Genomic DNA, 22,249 nt, shown 5'->3' with positions numbered 1-22,249 from the left:
TCCTCCGATTGGTTGCCCAGTGCTCACGTGATCCCAGCCGACGCATCGCACTAAGTACGCCGCTAGGTCACGCAAGCACAGCGCACCGGGAGCTGGACCCGGTCACAGACAGGAAATCCACACAGGCCCAGGCCTCAACTGCCGGCGCGCTAGGTAAGCGTAGGTCGGAGGCTTGCACCCGCGGGAAGCCCCCGACACGAATTTCTGGGCCATTATTGAGATTGTAAGTTAAATTATTGACAGTGTGGGTTACATTATTGTGATTGTAAGTTACATTATTGACGATGTGAGTTACATTATTGAGTGTAATTGCAGTGTGTTCTAACGTAACTGGAGTGTGTTTCACTGTAACTGGAGTCATAGAGTCATAGAGTCATAGAGTAATACAGCACGGATAGAGGCCCTTCGGCCCATCGTGTCCATGCCGGCCATCAAGCCCGGTCTAATCTAATCCCATATTCCAGCATTTGGCCCGTAGCCTTGTATGCTATGGCATTTCAAATGCTCATCCAAATGCTTCTTAAATGTTGTGAGGGTTTCTGCCTCCACAACCCTTTCAGGCAGTGAGTTCCAGACTCCAACCACCCTCTGGGTGAAAAAGTTCTTTCTCAAATCCCCTCTAAACCTCCCTCCCTTTACCTTGAATCTATGCCCCCTAGTTATTGACCCCTCTACCAAGGGGAAAAGCTCCTCAGCATCCATCCTATCTATGCCCCTCACAATTTTGTACACCTCAATCATGTCCCCCCTCAGCCTCCTCTGCTCCAAGGAAAACAAACCCAATCTGCCCAGTCTCTCTTCATAGCTGAAGCGCTCCAGCCCTGGTAACATCCTGGTGAACCTCCTCTGCACCCTCTCTAACGCGATCACATCTTTCCTGTAGTGTGGCGACCAGAACTGCACACAGTATTCCAGCTGTGGCCTAACCAGTGTTTTATACAGCTCCATCATAACCTCCTTGCTCTTATATTCTATGCCTCGGCTAATGAAGGCAAGTATCCCATATGCCTTTTTTACCACCTTATCCACCTGTTCCGCCGCCTTCAGGGATCTGTGTACCTGCACACCCAGATCCCTCTGACCCTCCGTCTTGCCTAGGGTCTTTCCCTTCATTGTGTATTCCCTTGCCTTGTTAGACCCCCCAAAGTGCATCACCTCGCACTTTTCCGGGTTAAATTCCATTTGCCACTGTTCCGCCCATCTGACCAACCCATCTATATCGTTCTGCAGACTGAGGCTACCCTCCTCGCTATTTACCACCCTACCAATTTTAGTATCATCCGCGAATTTACTGATCATACCCTTTACATTCATATCCAAGTCATTAATGTAGACCACAAACAGCAAGGGACCCAGCACCGATCCCTGTGGTACCCCACTGGCCACAGGTTTCCAGTCACAAAAACAACCTTCGACCATCACCCTCTGCCTTCTGCCACTAAGCCAGTTTTGTATCCAATGTGCCAAGGCACCCTGGATTCCATGGGCTCTTACCTTCTTGACCAGTCTCCTGTGCGGGACTTTATCGAAGGCCTTACTGAAATCCATGTATACCACATCCACTGCGTTACCCTCATCCACACACCTAGTCACCCCCTCAAAAAATTCAATCAAATTAGTCAGACATGATCTTCCCTTGACAAAGCCATGTTGACTATCCCTGATTAATCCTTGCCTCTCCAAGTGGAGACAAATTTTGTCCCTCAGGATTTTTTCCAGTAATTTTCCTACCACTGATGTTAGGCTCACTGGCCTGTAGTTCCCCGGTTTTTCCCTACTGCCCTTCTTGAATAATGGTACTACATTAGCGGTTCTCCAGTCCTCTGGCACATCCCCTGTGGCCAGAGAGGTCCTGAATATATGTGTTAGAGCCCCCGCAATCTCCTCCTTTGCCTCACACAGCAGCCTGGGGTACATTTCATCCGGGCCTGGGGATTTATCCATTTTTAGGCCAGCTAAAACCGCCAATACCTCCTCCCTCTCGATGTTAATATGTTCGAGCATATCACAGTCCCCCCGCCCTATTTCTATGTCTACATCGTCCTTCTCCATAGTGAAAACAGATGCAAAAAATTCATTTAGAACCCCTCCTACATCTTCCGGCTCCACACACAGATTGCCACTTTTGTCCCTAATGGGCCCTATTTTTTCCCTAGTTATCCTTTTACCCTTAATATACTTATAAAACATCTTCGGATTTTCCTTTATTTTGCTCGCCAGTGTTATTTCATGGCCCCTCCTTGATCTCCTAATTTCTTTTTTAAGTATCCCCCTGCACTTTTTGTACTCCTCTAGGGCTTCCTCCGTCTTTAGCCTTTTGTATCTACCAAAAGCCCTCCTTTTTTTCCTAATCCATTCCCGTATATCCCCTGACATCCACGGTTCCCTGTGGTTTTTGGAACCACTCTTGACATTTATGGGAACATGTTGCCCTTGTATGATCTCAATCTCCCTTCTGAAAGCCTCCCATTGCTCCGATGCGGATTTTCCTACAAGTAGCTGATCCCAGTCCATTTTGGCCAGATCCTGCCTTATCCTATTAAAATCGGCCTTCCCCCAATTTAGAACCTTTATTTCCGGCCCATCCCTGTCCTTTTCCATGACCACCTTAAATCTTACCATATTATGGTCACTATCACCAAAGTGCTCACCTACTAGCACTTTTTCCACTTGGCCGGCCACATTCCCTAGAATTAGGTCCAGTACCGCCCCCTCTCTTGTAGGACTTTCTACATGCTGGCTCAAAAAGCTCTCCTGGATGCACTTTAAGAATTCTACACCCTCTGAGCCTTTCACAGGTGTGTTGTAATGTAACTGGAGTGTGTTGTAATGTAATTGGAGTGTGTTGCAATGTAATTGGAGTGGGTTGTAATGTAATGAGTGTGTTGTATTTTGATTGTAAGTTACTTTATTGACGGTGTGAGTTACATTATTTAGTGTGAGTTACATTATTGAGATTGTAAGTTACATTTTTGTGTTACATTAATGAGATTGTAAGATATATTATTGTGTAAGTTACTTTATTGAGAGTGTGAGGCACCTTGTTGAGTGTGAGTTACCTTGCTGAGTGTGAGTTACCATACTGAGATTGTAAGTTACATTATTGAGAGTGTGGTTTACATTATTGAGTGTGAGTTACATTATTGAGAGTTACATTATTGGGATTGTAAGTTACATTATTGACAGTGTAGATTACGTTGAGAGTGTCTTACATTATTGAGTGTAAGTTACATTATTGACAATGTGAGTTACATTATTGACGGTGTGTTACATTATTGAGATTGTGAGTTATATTATTGAGTGGGTTATATTATTGAGATTGTGAGTTACATTATTGAGTGAGTTATAATATTGCGAGTGAGTTACAGTATTGACTCTGTGGGTTACATTATTGAGTTTAAGTTACATTATTGAGATTGTAAGTTACATTATTGGCAGCGTGACTTACATTATTGACTGTGGTTTACATTATTTTCAGTGAGTTACATTATTAACTGATTTACATTATTGAGACTGTTACATTATTGAGATTGTAAGTTACATTATCTGAGTTACATTATTGACAGTGTGTGTTACATTATTGACGGTGTGAGTTACATTAGTGAGTGTGAGTTACATTAGTGAGTGTGTGTTACATATTGACGGTGTGAGTTACATTAGTGAGTGTGAGTTACATTAGTGAGTGTGTGTTACATATTGACGGTGTGAGTTACATTAGTGAGTGTGAGTTACATTAGTGAGTGTGTGTTACATTATTGACAGTGAGTTACATTATTGAGACGGTGTTCCATTATTGAGATCGTAAGTTACATTTGAGATGGTCTTCTATTATTGAGATTGTAAGTTACATTATTGAGTGAGTTACATTATTAAGATTTTAAGTTACATTATTGTGATTGTGAGTTACATTATTGACAGTGTAAGTTACATTATTGAGTTTGTAAGTTACATTATTGTTAGTGTGAGCTACATTATTGAAAGTGTAAGTTACATTATTGTCAGTGTGAGTTACATTATGGAGATTGTAAGATACATTATTGACAGTGTGAGTTTATTATTGAGATTGTAAGTTACATTATTGACAGTGTGGGTTACATTATTGTGATTGTAAGTTACGTGAATGTAAGTTACATCATTGAGAATGTAAGTTACATTATTGACAGTGACTAACATTATTGAGCGTGAGTTTCATTATTGACAGTGTGAATAACATTATTGAGATTGTGAGTTACATTATTGACAGTGTAGGTTACATTATTGACAGTGTTACATTATTGACAGTGAGTTACATTAATCTGAGTGAGTTACATTATTGTGAGTTACATTATTGAGAGTGTGAGTTACATTATTGAGTGAGTTACATTATTGAGAGTGTGAGTTACATTATTGGCAGTGAGTTACATTATTGAGATTGCAAGTTACATGATTGAGATTGTAGATTACATTATTGAGATTGTAAGTGACATTATGGAGTGTGAGTTACATTATTGACTGTGAGTTACATTATTGACTGTGTGGGTTACATTATTGATTGTAAGTTACATTATTGAGGTTATAAGTTACATTATTGACTAAGTTACATTATTGAGATTGTACATTCCATTATTGGCAGCGTGAGTTACATTCTTGAGAGTGTGAGTTACATTATTGAAATTGTAAGATACATTATTGAGTGTGGGTTACATTATTGGGATTGCAAGTTACAATATTGACAGTGTGAGTTATATTATTGAGTGTGAGTTATATTATTGAGTGTGAGTTACATTATTGAGTGTGAGTTACATTATTGAGATTGTAAGTTACATTATTGTGATTGTAAGATCCATTATTGACAGTGTGAGTTACATTACTGACAGTGTGAGTTACATTATTGACAGTGAAAATTACGCTATTGAGATTGTTAGTTACATTGTTGAGATTGTGAGTTACATTATTGAGATTATACATTACATTATTGACAGAGTTACATTATTGACAGTGTAAATTAGGTTATTGAGATTGTAAGTTACATTATTGATGTTACATCATTGAGATGGTGAGTTACATTATTGAGTAAGTTACATTATTGAGATTTTAAGTTACATTATTGAGTGTGAGTTACATTATTGGCTGTGTGGGTTACATTATTGTGATTGTAAGTTACATTATTGAGATTATAAGTTACATTATTAACTAATTACATTATTGACATTGTACATTCCATTATTGGCAGCGTGTGTTACATTATTGAGCATGTAAGTTACATTATTGAGATTGTAAGTTAAATTATTGACAGTGTGGGTTAGATTTTTGTGATTGTAAGTTACATTACTGACAGTGTAAGTAACATTATTGATGGTGTGAGTTACATTATTGAGATTGTAATTTACAGTCTTGAGATTGTAAGTTACATTTTTGTGTGTTACATTATTGAGATTGTAAGTTACATTAATGAGATTGTAAGTTACATTATTGACTGAGTTACATTATTGACTGTGAGTTAATTATTTTTGAGAGTTACATTATTGAGATTGTACGATACATTATTGTGTGACTTACCTTATTGAGAGTGTGAGTTACATTATTGAGAATGTGAGTTACGTTATTGAGAGTGTGAGTTACCTTATTGAGATTATAAGTTACATTATTGAGAATAAGTTACATTATTGAGATTGTGAGTTACATTATTGACAGTGTAAATTACGTTGAGGGTGCGTTACATTATTGAGTGTAAGTTACATTATTGACAATGTGAGTTACATTATTGACGGTGTGAGTTACTTTATTAATGGTGTGAGTTACATTATTGAGATTGTGAGTTCCATTATCGAGAGTGTGAGTTCCATTATCGAGAGTGTGAGTTCCATTATTGAGAGTGTGAGTTCCATTATTGAGAGCGTGAGTTCCATTATTGAGAGTGTGAGTTCCATTATTGAGATTGTAAATTACATTATTGACAGTTACATTATTGAATGAAATCAGTATTTGTAGGGAAATGGTGTTAGGGAAATTGATGGGATGGAAGGCCAATAAATCCCCAGGGCCTGATAATCTACATCCTAGGATACTTAAGGAAGTGGCCCCAGAAATAGTAGATGCATTGTTGGTCATCTTCCAAAATTCTAAAGACGCTGGAACAGTTCCCATGGATTGGAGGGTAGCTAATGTTACCCCACTATTTAAAAAAGGTGGTAGAGAAAAAATGGGGAATTATAGACCAGTAAGCCTGACATCGGTAGTGGGGAAAATGCTAGAGTCCATTATAAAAGATGTAATAGCAAAGCACTTGGAAAACAGTGACAGGATCGGACAAAGTCAACATGGATTTACAAAAGGTAAATCATGCTTGACTAATCTACTGGAATTTTTTGAGGGTGTATCTGGTAGAATAGATAAGGGAGAACCAGTGGATGTGGTGTATTTGGACTTTCAGAAGGCTTTCGGTAAAGTTCCGCATAAGAGATTGGCGTGCAAAGTTGAAGCACATGGGATTGGGGGTAAGGGACTGACTTGGATAGAGAACTGGTTGGCAGACAGGAAGCAAAGAGTTGGAATAAATGGGTCTTTTTCCGAGTGGCAGGCAGTGACCAGTGGGATCCCGCAGGGATCGGTCCTAGGACCCCAGCTATTCACAATATATATTAATGATGATCTAGACGAGGGAACGAGATGTAATATCTCCAGGTTTGCAGATGACACAAAGCTGGGTGGGCGTGTGTGCTGTGAGGAGGATGCAGAGAAACTCCAGTATGATTTGGACAGTTTGGGTGATTGGGCAAATGCATGGCAGATGCAGTATAATGTGGATAAGTGCGAGGTTTTCCACTTCGGTGGCAAAAACAGGAAGACAGATTATTATCTGAATGGCAATAGATTGGGAAAAGGGGAAGTGCAACGAGTCATGGGTGTCCTTGTCCACCAGTCGCTGAAGGTAAGCATGCAGGTGCAACAGGCGTTTAAGAAGGCAAATGCTTTGTTGGCCTTCATAGTGAGGGGATTCGAGTACAGGGGTTTTGCTGCACTTGTACAGGGCTTTGGTGAGACCACACCTTGAGTATTGTGTGCAGTTTTGGTCGCCTTATCTGCAGAAGGATGTTCTTGCCATGGAGAGAGTGCAGCGAAGATTCACCAGACTGATACCTGGGATGGCAGGAATGATATCTGAGGAGAGATTCGGTCAATTAGGCTTATATTCACTGGAATTTAGAAGAATGAGAGGGGATCTCATTGACACTTATAAAATATTAACAGGTCTAGACAGACTAAATGCAGGGAGGATGTTCCCGATGGTGGGGAGTCCAGATCCAGGGGTCACAGTCTAAGGATAAGGGATTAGCCATTTAGGACTGAGATGAGGAGGAATTTCTTCACCCAGAGAGTGGTGAACCTGTGGAATTCTCTACCACAGAAGGCAGTTGAGGCCAATTCATTAAATATATTCAAGAAGGAGTTAGATATATTTCTTAAGGCTAACGGGATCAAGGGATATGGGGAGAATGCAGGGACAGGGTACTGAATTTGGATGATCAGCCATGATCTCATTAAATGGCGGAACAGGTTTGAGAGGCCGAATGGCCTACTCCTGCTCCTATCTTCTATGTTTCTATGACAGCTAAAGTTAAATTATTGAGATTGTAAGTTACATTATTGAGAGTCGGGTGAGTTACATTATTGAGATTGTAAGTTCCATTATCGACAGTGTGAGTTACATCATTGAGAGTGCGAGTTACATCACTGAGAGTGTGAGTTACATTATTGAGAGTGTGAGTTACATTAGAGAGTGAGTTACATTATTGACAGTGTGAGTTACATTATTGACAGTGTGAGTTACATTATTGACGGTGTGAGTTACATTATTAAGAGTGCGAGTTACATTATTAAGAGTGCGAGTTACATTATTGAGATTGTAAGTTACATTATTGAATGAGTTACATTATTGAGTGAGATACATTATTGAGATTGTAAGATACATTATGTATGTTACATTATTGACAGTGTGAGTTACATTTTTGAGATTGTAAGTTACATTATTGATTGTTACATTATTGAGATTGTAATTTACATTATTGACAGTGTGGGTTACATTATTGACAGTTTGGGTTAAATTATTGACTGTGAGTTACATTATTGAGATTTTAACTTCCATTATTGAGTGTAAGTTACAGTACTGAGAGTGTGAGTTACAGTACTGAGAGTGTGAGTTACATTATTGAGATTGTGAGTTACATTATTGACAGCGTGAGTTACATTATTGACAGTGTGAGTTACATTATTGAGTGTGTGGGTTACGTTATTGAGAGTGTGAGTTACATTATTGAGAGTGTGGGTTATGTCATTGAGAGTGTGGGTTACGTCATTGACAACGTGCGTTATATCATTGACAATGTGGGTTACATTATTAACAATGTGGGTTACATTACTGACATTTACATACGAACCTACGAATTAGGAGCAGGAGTAGGCCACTCGGCACCTCGAGCTTGCTCCGCCATTCAATAAGATCATGGCTGATCTGATTACTCCACATTCCCGCCTACCCCCAATAACCTTTCACCCTCTTGCTTATCAAGAATCTATCTACCTCTGCCTTAAAAATATTCAAAGACTCTGCTTCTATCGCCCTCTGAGCATGAGAGTTCCAAAAACTCATGGCCCTCTGTGATAAAAAATTTCTCCTCATCTCTGTCTTAAATGGGCGACCCCTTATTTTTAACAGTGACCCCTAGTTCTAGATTCTCCCACAAGAGGAAACATCGGCCTAGAAATTCAGTATAGCCACTTTTGGGGCGGAGAAGTCGGGCGGCCGCTAAAGTTTGCGCCCGGCGCAAAGTCGAGGCCACTTCGCCGATATTCAGTAGCTTCGCCCTAAGAGTTTGCTCGAGCGCTAAAACTGGCGTTACACAACTATCTTTAGGCGCAAAGCCGGCGGTGCTGAGCTAAACCGCCGAGGCCGGGCGCAGCGCAGGTGCGGTCATTTCTTGATTGACAGCAGACACCCTGGCGCCGGCCAGCTCTTAAAGGGGGAAGGGTCGAGTTCATCTGCTGCCACACCCTGGACACTGCAGCCCTCCAGCTAGGCCTAAACACTGCTGCTGAACCGAAATAGCGCCGGGAAAGATGCAGAAGGCCCGTGAACGAGCGCAGCGCTTCACTGGCCATGATTTGAGGGTGCTGGTTAGGGCTTTGGAGAGGAGATGCAAACTCTTGTTCCCGGACAGTGGCAAGAAGCCTGCCACCAGCGTCTACAGGAAAGCCTGGAGGGAGGTCGCCCACAGGGTCACATCCAACAGTGAGGTCCCCAGGAATGCTGTCCAATGCCGGAAAAAGTTCAATGACCTCACAGGGATTGTCAGGGTGAGTCCCCTTTCCAGTGTCCTCCTCATCCTTGCATGTGCACCTCACATTATGGGCAAAGGGACCTAAAAGCCCTAATGGCCAGCCCTCATCCAGCAGCTATGGGACTGGCATGAACATCAATTGCACATTCTGCACTTTACACACTGGCCAAGCTATTCGACCATGGGAGGCAGTGCACACAAGATCAGGGCACCACACTGGCCAAGCTATTCGACCATGGGAGGCAGTGCACACAAGATCAGGGCACCACACTGGCCAAGCTATTCGACCATGGGAGGCAGTGCACACAAGATCAGGGCACCACACTGTACTTAGAGGCCACCCTTTCTCTTGCAGGCCAAGCTGGCACACAATCAGAAGAGCCGGACTGTGACCGGGGGAGGCCGTCCCCAGATCCAGCAGCTCACTGACCTGGAAGAGCGCGTGGGTAGCCTCATGGGTGCCCGGGTGATTGGCCCCGTTGCATCTGGAGATGCCGACCCTGTTCTGGGCACCAATGGTAAGGACATCACCTTTTGGACCTCTCTCGTCCCACTTGCGCTTCAGATCAACATCCTTTGCCACTGTCCGACCAATGCGCTGAATGCCACCACTCATGCCTCCCTCGCTGATGCCCTCTCCTCACTTTAAAGCTACTCTTGTGCCTTCCTGCTTTCAGATGGTGAGGAGGAGATCCCTGAAGCTGCCAGTGACAGCCCCTTGGAAGAGGAGGAGGAGGAGGAGAAAGAGGAAGAGGAAGGCGGCCCATCAGGGGAACCCTCAGCCGCGCCAGGGGATGCCAATGGAGGGGACACGTCTTCCCTGGAGGAGAGCCAGGGGGAAGTGTCGGAGGGGAGTGTAGCTCCTGTGCCCAGTGGCGTGCAGCAACGCGGGAAGGGTCGGGCAGCTCGGCGGCCTTCTTCCCAGAGGGGGGAAGAGTCGCAGGGGAGTGTAGTTGCTGGGCCCAGTGGCATCCAGCAATGCGGGAAGGGTCGGGCAGCTCAGCGGCCTTCTCCCCAGAGGGAGAGTCTGGCCTCCAGTCCGGAGACGGTCCTCGCCAAGGAGGTGTGCCTCCTCGATCAAATGTTCGTGGACTCGGATCGCCGGCACACCGAGTTCATGGGGGTTGTGGCACGGTTGCCTGAGGCCATCGAGTCCCTGGCTCATAGTGTGGCCTATTTCGGCGCCTCACAGGCCAGGAGTTTCGAGCAATTCGAAGCAGCACACGCCGCGAGTCGGGCCGAATTCGGGGCAGCACAGGCCGCGAGTCGGGCCGAATTCGGGGCAGCGCAGGCAGCGAGTTGGGCGGAATTCGGGGCAGCTCACGCAGCGAGTGGCCAGGTGATCAGTGGTGCCGTGCAGTCACTGGCTGGTCTGATGCGGGCACAGACCAGGGCAGTACGGGCACTCACTGCTGCCACACTCGCTGTGTCAGCCAGGCATCGCCAGGGCACCCGCCGCGCTGCAGCAGCACAGTGGTCTGTCCTTCAGCAGATTGCTGCGCATGCTGCAGTGCTGGCCCGGGCGAGTGCCAGTGTCTCAGGCGAGCAGCGAGCACCTGCCATCAGCCAGCTTGCCCCCATTCCTGCAGCCGCCACTGCCACTCCCCCAGTGGAGCTGCGACGAGCTGCTGGAGAGACTGCTGCTGCCCAGCCACAGCTGCAGCAGTCACCAGCCGGCCCCTCGAGGGCCAGAGCTCGTCTAGGCCGACGCCCAAGGGCATCTGCCGTCACGCCATGTGCCCCTCAGGAGCCTTCCCCCAGCCTTGCAGCAGCCACTGGGCACACTTTGAGGAGGAGCAGCAGGGCGGCCAGGGGCCGCAAAAGGCTGGACAAGGAATCGCCCTCGCGGGCCACAAAGTAGAGGGTGTGGGCAAATGTGTTTTTATATGGGGATGGTTGTTTTTATATGGGGATGGTTGTTTTTATATGGGGATGGTTGTTTTGTTTATGGGGATGGTTGTTTTTGTAAGGCCGAGGATGAAGGCCATTTTTGTGGAAATGTTTTGTTATTCCTCCCCAGGTTGTGGGAGTGAGTCATGTGTGTGACTGTTTTTTGGGGGTGTTGTCTGTTTTTGGGTTTCATGTGGGAAGGGCCCTGAGTTTGTTCAATAAAGCATTTTATTTATTCAGCTTGTCCATGTTTGATGTTTGAAGTGGTTGTTGCCTTAACCGGCTGAGGGCTTGCGGAGCGGCTGCATTCAGGTCCCTTCATTGCCACAAGCCATTCCCTGACAGGGGGCCTAGAAGTGACGTTCAATAAGCCGCCGACGGGCGGCCCTTGGACCTTGTGCCTCCCTCCTGGGCTGGTACTCCTCATCCTCCTCCTCCTCCTCCTCATGCTCCTCCTGCTCCTCCTCCTGAGGTGGTGCTCCAGCGTGAGGTGGCAGCGCCTGAGTCCTGCGGATAGCCAGGTTGTGCAGCATGCAGCAAACGACCATGACCTGGGAGACTCTCTCCGGCGAATACTGCAGCGATCCGCCGGAACGATCCAGGCAGCGGCACCGTTGCTTGAGGACGCCAATCGTTTGTTCTATGATGTTCCTAGTGGCTTGATGGCTTTCGTTGTATGCCTCCTCAGCAGGGGTCCTGGGCGCGCGGAGCGGGGTCATGAGCCAGGTACACAAAGGATAGCCTTTGTCCCCGATAAGCCATCCTCTTGGGGGAGGCTGTGCCTGGAACATGTCAGCCACAGTAGTCTGTCGCAGGATAAATGCATCGTGGCTGCTGCCTGGAAAGCGGGCATTGACAGCTAGGATGCGCTGCCTGTGGTCACACACCAGCTGTACATTGAGGGAATGGTAGCCCTTCCGGTTGCGGTAATCCTCGGCATTGTCGATAGGTGCCCGCAAAGCCACATGCGTGCAGTCAATGGCGCCCTGCACCATGGGGAAGTCCGCGATCCTTGCAAATCCGACTGCACACTGCTGCTGCCTCTCCAGGGTCATGGGGAAGGAGATGAATTGGTGTCTCCTTCTAAAAAGGGCATTGGTCACCTGGCGGATGCAGCAATGCACGGCGAACTGGGATATGTTAGCAATGTCCCCAGCAGCGGCTTGGAAGGAGCCGCTTGCATAGAAGTTCAGAGCCACCGTGACCTTCACTTCCACCGACAGAGACGTCCTGCACCTCAGCTGTGGACGCAGATCTCTGTGAAGCAGCTGGCAGATCTCTGCAACCACCTCCCTTCTGAAGCGCAGCCTCCTAACACACTGCGCGGCAGTCATGGTGAGATAGGACACCTGCTGGCGGTATTCCCTGAGTGGGTAAGGCCTACGTTGCCGACGCCTGTTGCCCCCTCTGCGTCTAGCCAGGGCTGCCCCTCTCACACAGCGTCTGCGAGCCCTTCGCACATAATGCTGAAACTGAGGGTTGGCACCCCATGCAGCCCCCATAATATACTGGCAAACAATGACCTCACAATGAAGGCGAATTGCCAAGCTCTGGCCTGAAGCCAAAAATACCTCTCCTATGTTGGGCCAAAGCAGTAAGCTCTCTTCCTTGTCTCTGTCCATAAATCCGTTGCACAAGAGTGATTGCTGCAAAATGGCTGGCCTTTACAGTTCAGGGTAAGTGCCCTTTAATTTGCGCTCCCCGCGGCCTGCATGGCCTCTGCTGCATTCCATTTCACTGTTCTTAGGACCGTCACGCCCACATTGGGCGGGTGCGACTGAAGTTCCGGATTGGGGCGCACAAAGGACGTTGCACGAGGAAATGACGTCATAATCTGCGCGCGCAGCTGAGCGCGCGCAAACACTTTGCGCCGGCGCTAAATGTCTACTGAAGTTGGGCGTAGGCGCAGATCGCGCTGCGCCCGGCCGCTAAGTGCCTAGCGCTCGAGATCTACTCCTCCTAAGGCGCTAACGGCTGGCGCACGCAACTGAATTTCTAGGCCATCCTCTCCACATCCACCCTGTCAAGACCTCTCAGGATCTTATATGTTTCAATCAAGTCACCGCTTACTCTTATAAACTCCAGCGGACACAAGCCTAGCCTGTCCAACCTTTCCTTCTAAGACAACCCGCCCATTCCAGGTATTAATCTAGTAAACCTTCCCTGAACTGCTTCCAACGCATTTACATCCTGTAGTGTCCGTGTGTCGATAAAGACACTGAAGACAGGAGTTGGTTCATAGGTATTTACTAAGCAAGTCTGGGGGGGGTTTCTAAAGGATATACACAATGCACAGGCTTATATAGCCCAAGTGGCAATTACCGGCATTACGCACACCTGGGGCTCTTAAAGGCACATACACCATAATTGCTCTTAAAGGCACATGCACCACAATTCCTCCCCTTCTAGCTAACTAGTACATCATATTTTAAGTAATTATTAATTACATGTTATATGCAAAATAATATACATTGCTGTATTAATTAATTATAAGTTAGTCTCTCAGGAGGCTTCCTGACTCGGTCCGGATAACGCCTCGGGGGTGTAGTAGTTTCTGGTGGTGTAGTAGGTTCTTCTGACAAGGCTGATTCGGCTTGAAGGCCAGTGTCGGGTTCATCGGGCTCCAGTATCACCGGATCGGAGGTAGATATGGGTATCTCTGCTTCATCGTTAGATGTATAAAGTGGTGGTGTAGGTTGTCCCTTTTCGGATGACTTGATGATTTGGTCAGCATGGCGCCTTATTATGCTGTCTCCGATGTCCACGGTATACATCAGTGGTCCTAATCGTGTGCAGATAGTTCCAGGCTGCCATTTCTCGGTACGGTAGTCCCGGGCCAAAACCGGTTGGCCTATCTGGAAGGCCCTAGTTGGCCTTTCATTCATGCCCTGAAACTGCCGGTTCTCCACGTCCCTTCGGATGTTGGGCTTGACCAAATCCAGCCGGCATCTTAGGTTTCTATTGTAGAACATCATGGCGGGAGTTTGGTTAGTAACCATATGCGTTGCATTCCTATATGCAAATAAGAAGTTATCCACTTTGTGCTGAAGTTTTATGTCTTCATTACCCATGGCCTTGATGGCCTTCTTGAAGGTCTGGACAAACCTTTCAGCCAATCCATTGGTGGCGGGATGGTATGGGGCGGACGTGTAGTGCTTTACCCCATTGTTCTTTAAGAACTTTCTGAATTCTTCGGACACAAATTGCGGTCCATTATCAGAACATATCTGCTCTGGCAGCCCATTCCTGGCAAATATGGTCCTTAATACTGTGATGGTTTTTTCCGTGGTGGTGGAGGACATCTTTATTACCTCTGGCCACTTGGAGTGTGCATCAACTGCGATTAAGAACATTGAGTCCATAAATGGACCGGCAAAGTCGATGTGCACCCTTTGCCAGGGAGATGAGGGCCACTCCCATGGATGTAGAGGGGCCTGTGGCGGAGCACTTTGGACCTTCTGGCATCCTAGGCAGCTCTTGGTCATGTCTTCGATGTCTCCATCGATACCTGGCCACCATACAAACGCCCTAGCTAGGTTCTTCATTTTCACTCCACCCAGATGCCCCTCGTGAAGCTCTTTTAGCGCTTTATCCTGGAGTTTGGGTGGAATCACCACTCTGGATCCACACATCAAGGTTCCTCGGCACACTGACAGCTGTTCTCTTCTTTGCGAGAATGCTGGCAACAGTGGTTCGCCATGTGCTGGCCATCCCTTCACTGTTAAATCGTAGACCCGTGAGAGAGTAGGGTCATTTCTTGTCTCCCTTTCAATGGCAGAATTTGTCACCGGTAGACATTCCACTATGGTAGAGTGGAATATCTCTACTGGGTCTACTGTAGGTGCCTCTTCTATCGTTGGCAACGGTAGGCGTGATAAACCGTCAGCATTCCCATGCTGTTTTGACCCTTTGTATTCAATGTTGTATTGGTGTGCCCCTAGAAAAAGGGACCACCTCTGTAGTCTTTGTGCCGTCATAATGGGGACACCTTTTTTAGGGTTGAATATGGAGATGAGGGGTTGATGGTCAGTCAGCAAGGTAAATTTTTGTCCGTGTAGGTAATGGTTGAATTTCTTCACTCCCCATACCAGGCTGAGTGCTTCCCTGTCTATCTGGGCATAGTTACGCTCAGCTGAGTTCAATGAGCGTGACGCAAAAGCTATCGGCCGTTCCGAGCCATCAGGGAATCTATGGGACAATACCGCTCCTATGCCGTAAGGGGATGCATCGCACGCCAGTCTGATTGGTAGTGATGGGTTGTAATGAGCCAAAATTTTCTCGGATGTGATTAAGTCTTTACATTTATGGAAGGCACGTTTACAGTCTTCGTTCCATTTCCAAATCACTCCTGTCTGTAGAAGATCATTAAGAGGGTGTAGAATAGTTGATAAGTTCGGTAAAAATTTATGATAGTAATTTATTAATCCCAGGAATGACCTTAATTGTGAAACATTTTCAGGTGCTGGGGCTTTTATAACTGCTTCAATTTTTTCAGGTGACTTATGCAACCCTTCCTTATTAATTATGTGGCCACAATATGATATCTGATTTTGGAAAAATTCGCACTTGGGGCGATTTGCTCGTAGGCCCCGTTCTTTCAGCCTAGTGAGCACCTGCTCCAAATTGGCAAGGTGCTCGTTGTCGTTTTCTCCTGTTATAAGGATGTCGTCTAGGTAGCATTGAGTCCCCGGAATCCCTTGCAGGACTTGCTCCATAGCTCTTTGCCAGATAGCTGGAGCTGATGCTATTCCAAAAACCAGTCGATTGTACTGGTACAGGCCTTTGTGTGTGTTTATTGTGAGATACTTTTTAGAGGTCTCCTCAACCTCCATCTGTAGATATGCCTGTGCCAAGTCAATTTTTGTGAAACGTTTCCCTCCGGATAGTGAGGCGAAAATATCTTCTATCCTCGGAAGAGGATACTGTACCGTGTGAAGGACCGGGTTTACAGTCACCTTAAAGTCCCCACAGATGCGAATTTTTTTCTGTTCCTCAGAGTTATTTTTCAATGTTTTTTTCATGACTGGAACGATGGGTGTTGCCCATTCGCTCCAATCTATTTTGGATAATACGCCTGCCTTTTCCAAATTCTTCAGCTCTGCCTCGACTGCCGGACGTATTGCGTATGGCACCGGTCTTGCCTTAAAAAATTTTGGAATTGCTGTATCTTCCACTTTTATTGAGGCGGTGATGCCTTTCAAGGTTCCTAGTTTCTCTTGAAACACTTCTTTGGCGTTGGCCAAGATGTCTTTTAATCGTTCAGGTATGATGTCATCATTGTTTTTTTCCTTACTGGTCACCATCAGTGCCTGAATGGAGTGCCAGTCTAAACGTATCTTCCTTATCCATTCACGTCCCAACAACGGTGGACCACCATCTTGTAGAATGTATAAATACAACTTTTGTATTTCTTTGCCGTTGTATACCACAGGCACCCTTATTTTTCCTTTGGGGTAGACTTTCTGCCCCGTATATGTTTTTAAGATAATGGATGTGTCTTTTAGAGGTATATGCGAAAATAGCCTCTCGTAATCTCGTCGATTTATTACGGTTAGAGCTGATCCTGTATCTAGCTCCATTTTAACTGGGGACCCTGCTATTGTGAGGGTAACCCAAATGGTTTGGTAATCCTCTTTGGCAAGTACATTATGTAATTTGAGACAGCTTAGTCTCTTGTTTCCGGAGTCGCTATCGCTATTCTGGTCTTCGGAGCTATTGTCCGTCATCATTTGTACCTTCCTGTACTTTTCTTTATTGATTTTTTGTTTTCTGTCAGTGGATCTATTTTGTCCAGATTGGCATACCCGTGCAATGTGTCCAATCTTACCACATTGCCTGCATGCTTTGCCCTTGAACCAGCAGTCCCTCTGGTTATGGGTGGATCTGCCGCAGCGATAACATCTTCCGAACTCCTGTGTCATTTTATGGGTGCCGAAGTCCTGTGTCTCTTGTTGTATCTCTGCAGCTCCTTTTGCTGCTACTTCGTATGATACAGCCATACTGAAAGCTTTGTCCAATGTTAAATCTTTTTCAGAAAGCAGTCTTTTTTGTGTTCCTTCACTTAAGAGACCGCAAACAAATTTGTCTCGAAGATAATCCGATAGTCCTGCTCCGAATTGGCAGTACTTTGATAGCTTTCTTAATTCGGTTAGGTAATCAGCGTTACTTTCATTCTTGTGTTGATTTCTCTTGAAGAACTTGAATCGTTCCGCTATCAGCAGCGGTGTTGGGTTTAAATGCTCCTGCAGGGTATCAACAATTTCTTTAAGTCTTGTCCTTTGGTTTGGCTGGAGTGATTAAATTTCGTAACAGCCCGTATGTCTTCGCGCCCATTAAGTTCAGAAGTACTGAAGCTTTTTTTTCATCTGTTATTCCATTTGCAGTGCAATAAACCTCTACTCTTTCCACGTATGTGGTCCAATCTTCTATTTCGCCATCAAAAGCCTCAATATTACCAGATTTAGGCATTTCAGAAAAGATATGGCGCTTCCCGCGCTTTTTTTTTCTCTCTGTAGCAACGATATGGCGCTTCCCGCGCTTTCCCGCCGCTGCTACCGATAACAATGCTGTTTTACTGTGGTTTCCGTTTATTCACTGTTGGAGACTCGCTCCCGACGGAGGTCTAAACGCTGACCTGCTTGCCGCGCCGGCCGTCTCTCGAGTGCACCCTCCCAGTCCGTTATTGCTTGCCTCCGATTTCGCTGCCTGTCTCAGCTGTAGAGCCCGCCGCTGGAGCTCCAGCCTGACGCCCAGGAAGGATTAGCGCAGTACCTGTCACCAGCTTGGCCAGCTGGTGAAACCACAGTTTCTCTTACTTCCTTGAGTCTTCTGGACACTGGAGGAATCGATGTCCTTGAGGTGCTGCCGAATTGCAGGTAAGTCCGTTTCCACTTCGTCGCCACTGTAGTGTCCGTGTGTAGATAAAGACACTGAAGACAGGAGTTGGTTCATAGGTATTTACTAAGCAAGTCTGGGGGGGGTTTCTAAAGGATATACACAATACGCAGGCTTATATAGCCCAAGTGGCAATTACCAGCATTACGCACACCTGGGGCTCTTAAAGGCACATACACCATAATTGCTCTTAAAGGCACATACACCACACATCCTTCCTTAAATAAGGAGACCAATACTGTACACAGTACTCCAGATGTGGTCTCACCAATGCCCTGTATAACTGGAGCATAACCTCCCTACTTTTGTATTCAATTCCCTGCGCAATAAACGATAACCTTCTATTAGCTTTCCTAATTACTTGCTGTATCTGCATACTAACATTTTGCGATTCATGCACTAGGACACCCAGATATCTCTGCACCTCAGAGCTCTGCAATCTCTCACCATTTAGATAATATGCTTTTTTATTCTTCCTGCCAAAATGGACAACTTCACATTTTCCCACATTATACTCCATTTGCCAGATCTTTGCCCACTCACTTAACCTATTTATATCTCTTTGTAGCCTCCTTATATCCTCTTCACAATTTACTTTCCTACCTATCTTTATATCATCAGTAAATTTAGCAACCATACCTTCGGTCCCTTCAACCAGATCATTTATATAAATTGTAAAAAGTTGAGGCCCCAGCACTGATCCTTGTGGCACACCACTCATTACATCTTGCCAACAGGAAAATGACCCATTTATGCGAACTCTCTGTTTCATGTTAGCTAGCCAATATTCTATCCATGCCAATATGTTACCCCCTACACCATGAGCTTTTATTTTCCACAATAACCTTTGATATGGCACCTTATCAAATGCATTTTGGAAATCTAAGTACAGTACATCCACTGGTTCCCCTTTATCCACAGCACATGCTACTTCCTCAAAGAACTCCAACAAATTGGTTAAACATGATTTCCTTTTCACAAAACCATATTGACTCTGCCTGATTTCCTTGAATTTTTCTAAGTGCCCTGATATAATGTCTTTAATAATAGCTTCTAACATCTTCCCTATGACAGATGTTAAGCTAACAGGCCTGTAGTTTCCTGCTTTCTGTCTCCCTCCCTTTTTGAATAAAGGAGTTACATTCACTATTTTCCAATCAAATGGAACCTTCCCCGAATCTAGGGAATTTTGGAAAATTAAAACCAACGCATCAACTATCTCACTAGCCACTCCTTTTAAGACCCTAGGATGAAGTCCATCAGGACCCGGGGACTTGTCAGCCCGCAGCTCCAACAATCTGCTCTGTACCACTTCCCTGGTGATTGTAATTTTCTTGAGTTCCTCCCTCCCTTTCATTTCCTGATTTACAGCTATTTCTGGGATGTTACTTGTATCCTCTATAGTGAAGACCGATGCAAAATATCTGTTCAATTCAACTGCCATCTCCTTATTTTCCATTATTAATTCCCCACACTCACTTTCTATAGGATCAACGCTCACTTTGTTAACTCTTTTCTTTTTTAAATATCTATAGAAACTCTTACTATCTGTTTTTATATTTCTAGCTAGCTTTCTCTTATACTCTCCTTATTAATCTTTTAGTCATTCTTTGCTGTTTTTTATATTCCGTCCAATCTTCTGACCTGCCACCCATCTTTGTGCAATTATATGCTTTTTCTTTAAGTTTGATACTATCTTTAACTTTTTTAGTTAACCACGGATGGTGGGTCCTCCCCTTGGAATTTTTTTTTCTCGTTGGAATGTATATATTCTGTGTATTCTGAAATATCCCCTTAAATGTCTGCCACTGCAACTCTATTGACCTATCCCTTAACCTAATTTGCCAGTTCAATTTAGCTAGCTCTGCTTTCATGCCCTCATAATTGCCCTTATTTAAGTTTAAAATACTAGTCTTGGACCCATTCTTCTCTCCCTCAAACTGAATGTAAAATTCAATCATATTATGATCGCTGCTACCTAGGGGCGCCTTCTTTCTGAGGTCATTAATTAATCCTATCTCGTTGCACAATACCAGGTCTAGTATAGCCTGCTCTCTGGTTGGCTCCAGAATGTGCTGTTGTAAGAAACTATCCTGAAAACATTCTATGAACTCCTCATCTAGGCTACCTTTGCCCATCTGATTTTTCCAGTCTACATTTAGATTAAAATCCCCCATGATTATTGCCGTACCTTTCTGAAAAGCTCCCATTATTTCTTCCTTTATACTCCATCCTACCATGTGGTTATTGTTAGGGGGCCTGTACACCACTCCCACAAGTGACTTCTTGTCTTTATCATTTCACATCTCTACCCAAACTGCTTCTGTATCCTTGTTTCCTGAACATCCCTCTCTATTGTGCTAATACCATCATTAATTAACAGAGCCACCCCTCCACCTTTTCTTAGCTTCCTGTACTTCCTAAATGTCATGTATCCTTCAATATTCAGGTCCCAATCCTACTCGGGTCCCCTCCCTCACCTCTTTTTCCGGTACATTGATGACTGTATCGGTGCCGTTTCCTGCTCTCGCCCTGAACTAAACAATTTCATTCACTTTGCCTCCAATTTCCACCCTTCCCTCACCTTCACATGGTCCATCTCCGACTCTTCCTTTCCCTTCTTTGACTTCTCCGTCTCCATCTCTGGGGATAGGTTATTGACTAACATTCACTACAAGCCCACTGACTCCTGTAAGGGCTCTATTCCATTCTCCCAGTTTCTCCGTCACCGCCGCATCTGCTCCGACGATGCCACCTTCCATACCAGTACTTCCGACATGTCTTCCTTTTTCCTCAACCAGGGATTCCCCTCTACCGTGGTTGACACGGTCCTCGACCGTGTCCGTTCTATCTCCCGCACTTCTGCCCTCACCCCTGCCCCTCCCTCCTGGAACCACGATAGGGTTCCCCTTGTCCTCACCTTTCACCCCACCAGCCTCCACATTCAACGGATCATCCTCCGCCATTTCCGCCACCTCCAACGTGATCCCACCACCAAACGCATCTTCCCCTCCCCTTTCAGCATTCCGTAGGGACCGCTCCCTCCGAGACACCCTAGTCCATTCCTCTATCACCCCCAGCACCCCCTCCCCTTCACCTGGCACCTTCCCGTGCAAGCGCAGGAGGTGCAATACATGCCCTTATAGCTCCCCCTTTCCCACTGTCCAGGGCCCCAAACACCCCTTCCAGGTGAAACAGCGATTTACTTGTACTTCTCGCAATCTAGTATACTGTATTCGCTGCTCACGATGTGGTCTCCTCTACATTGGGGAGACCAAACGCAGATTGGGTGACCGCTTTGCGGAACACCTCCGTTCAGTCCGTAAGGGTGACCCCGAGCTTCTGGTCGCCTGTCATTTTAATTCTCCGCTTCACTCCCACTCAGACCTCACCATCTGCAGCCTCTTGCATTGTTCCACGGAAGCTCAGCGTAAGCATGAGGAACAGCACCTCATCTTCCGATTAGGCACTTTACAGCCTTCCGGACTCAATATCGAGTTCAACAATTTCAGATCATAACCTCGGCCCCTATTATATTTTTATATATATTTTTTATCTACACCTTTGGTTTGTGCCTTTTCCTTTTTTTCTCTCCCACATGGCAGCTGTCTCTCACTCTGCCAGCGCATTTCACACTTCATCTAGAGTCATCTTTTGTCTCTTTACCTGTCCTATTACCATCTCGTCTCGCCTTGAATATCTCTTAATGTCTCTTCACCTCTCAGACCTTCCCTTTTGTTCTTTCATCCCCGCCCCCATTTCCCAGCCCCCAAACTGGTCTTTTAATCTGTTTCCTTTCCTGCTTTTTTCTCAGTTCTGAAGAAGGGTTTCGACCTGAAACGTTAACTCTGTTTCTCTCTCCACGGTTGTTGCCTGGCTTGCTGAGTTTTTCCAGCATTTTCTGTTGTTATTTCAGGTCCCAATCTATGCCATCCTGCAGCCATGTTTCTGTAATGTCTATCTGATCGTACTTATTTATTTCTATTTGCTATATCAGTTCATCTGTTTTGTTTGGGGTTGCATTATTGACAGCGTGGGTTTCCTTATTGACTGCGTGTGTTACATTATTGACATTGTGACTTTCATTCTTGACAGTGTGGATTACATAATTTACAGTGTGGGTTACATTATTTATAGTGTGAGTTACA

The 22,249-nt window shown here is 45.4% G+C and overlaps 1 protein-coding gene and 1 long non-coding RNA gene across 2 annotated transcripts in view; one reads left to right on the top strand and one right to left on the bottom strand.

Annotated features, from left to right (window-relative positions):
- Positions 1–22,249, bottom strand: part of LOC147122606 (thrombospondin type-1 domain-containing protein 4-like) — a 389,820-nt gene that overhangs the window by 321,734 nt on the left and 45,837 nt on the right. The gene's annotated exons all lie outside the window — the stretch shown is intronic.
- The window catches only part of LOC147122607 (uncharacterized), a 63,970-nt gene that overhangs the window by 28,612 nt on the left and 13,109 nt on the right, over positions 1–22,249 (top strand). The gene's annotated exons all lie outside the window — the stretch shown is intronic.

Source organism: Somniosus microcephalus, chromosome 2, assembly GCF_052327205.1.
Source record: "Somniosus microcephalus isolate GS21.2 chromosome 2, FLI_Smic_1.0, whole genome shotgun sequence".
Taxonomy (NCBI): domain Eukaryota; kingdom Metazoa; phylum Chordata; class Chondrichthyes; order Squaliformes; family Somniosidae; genus Somniosus; species Somniosus microcephalus.
Note: the sequence above shows the minus strand (reverse complement) of the source record. Positions and strands in the feature narration are given on the sequence as shown.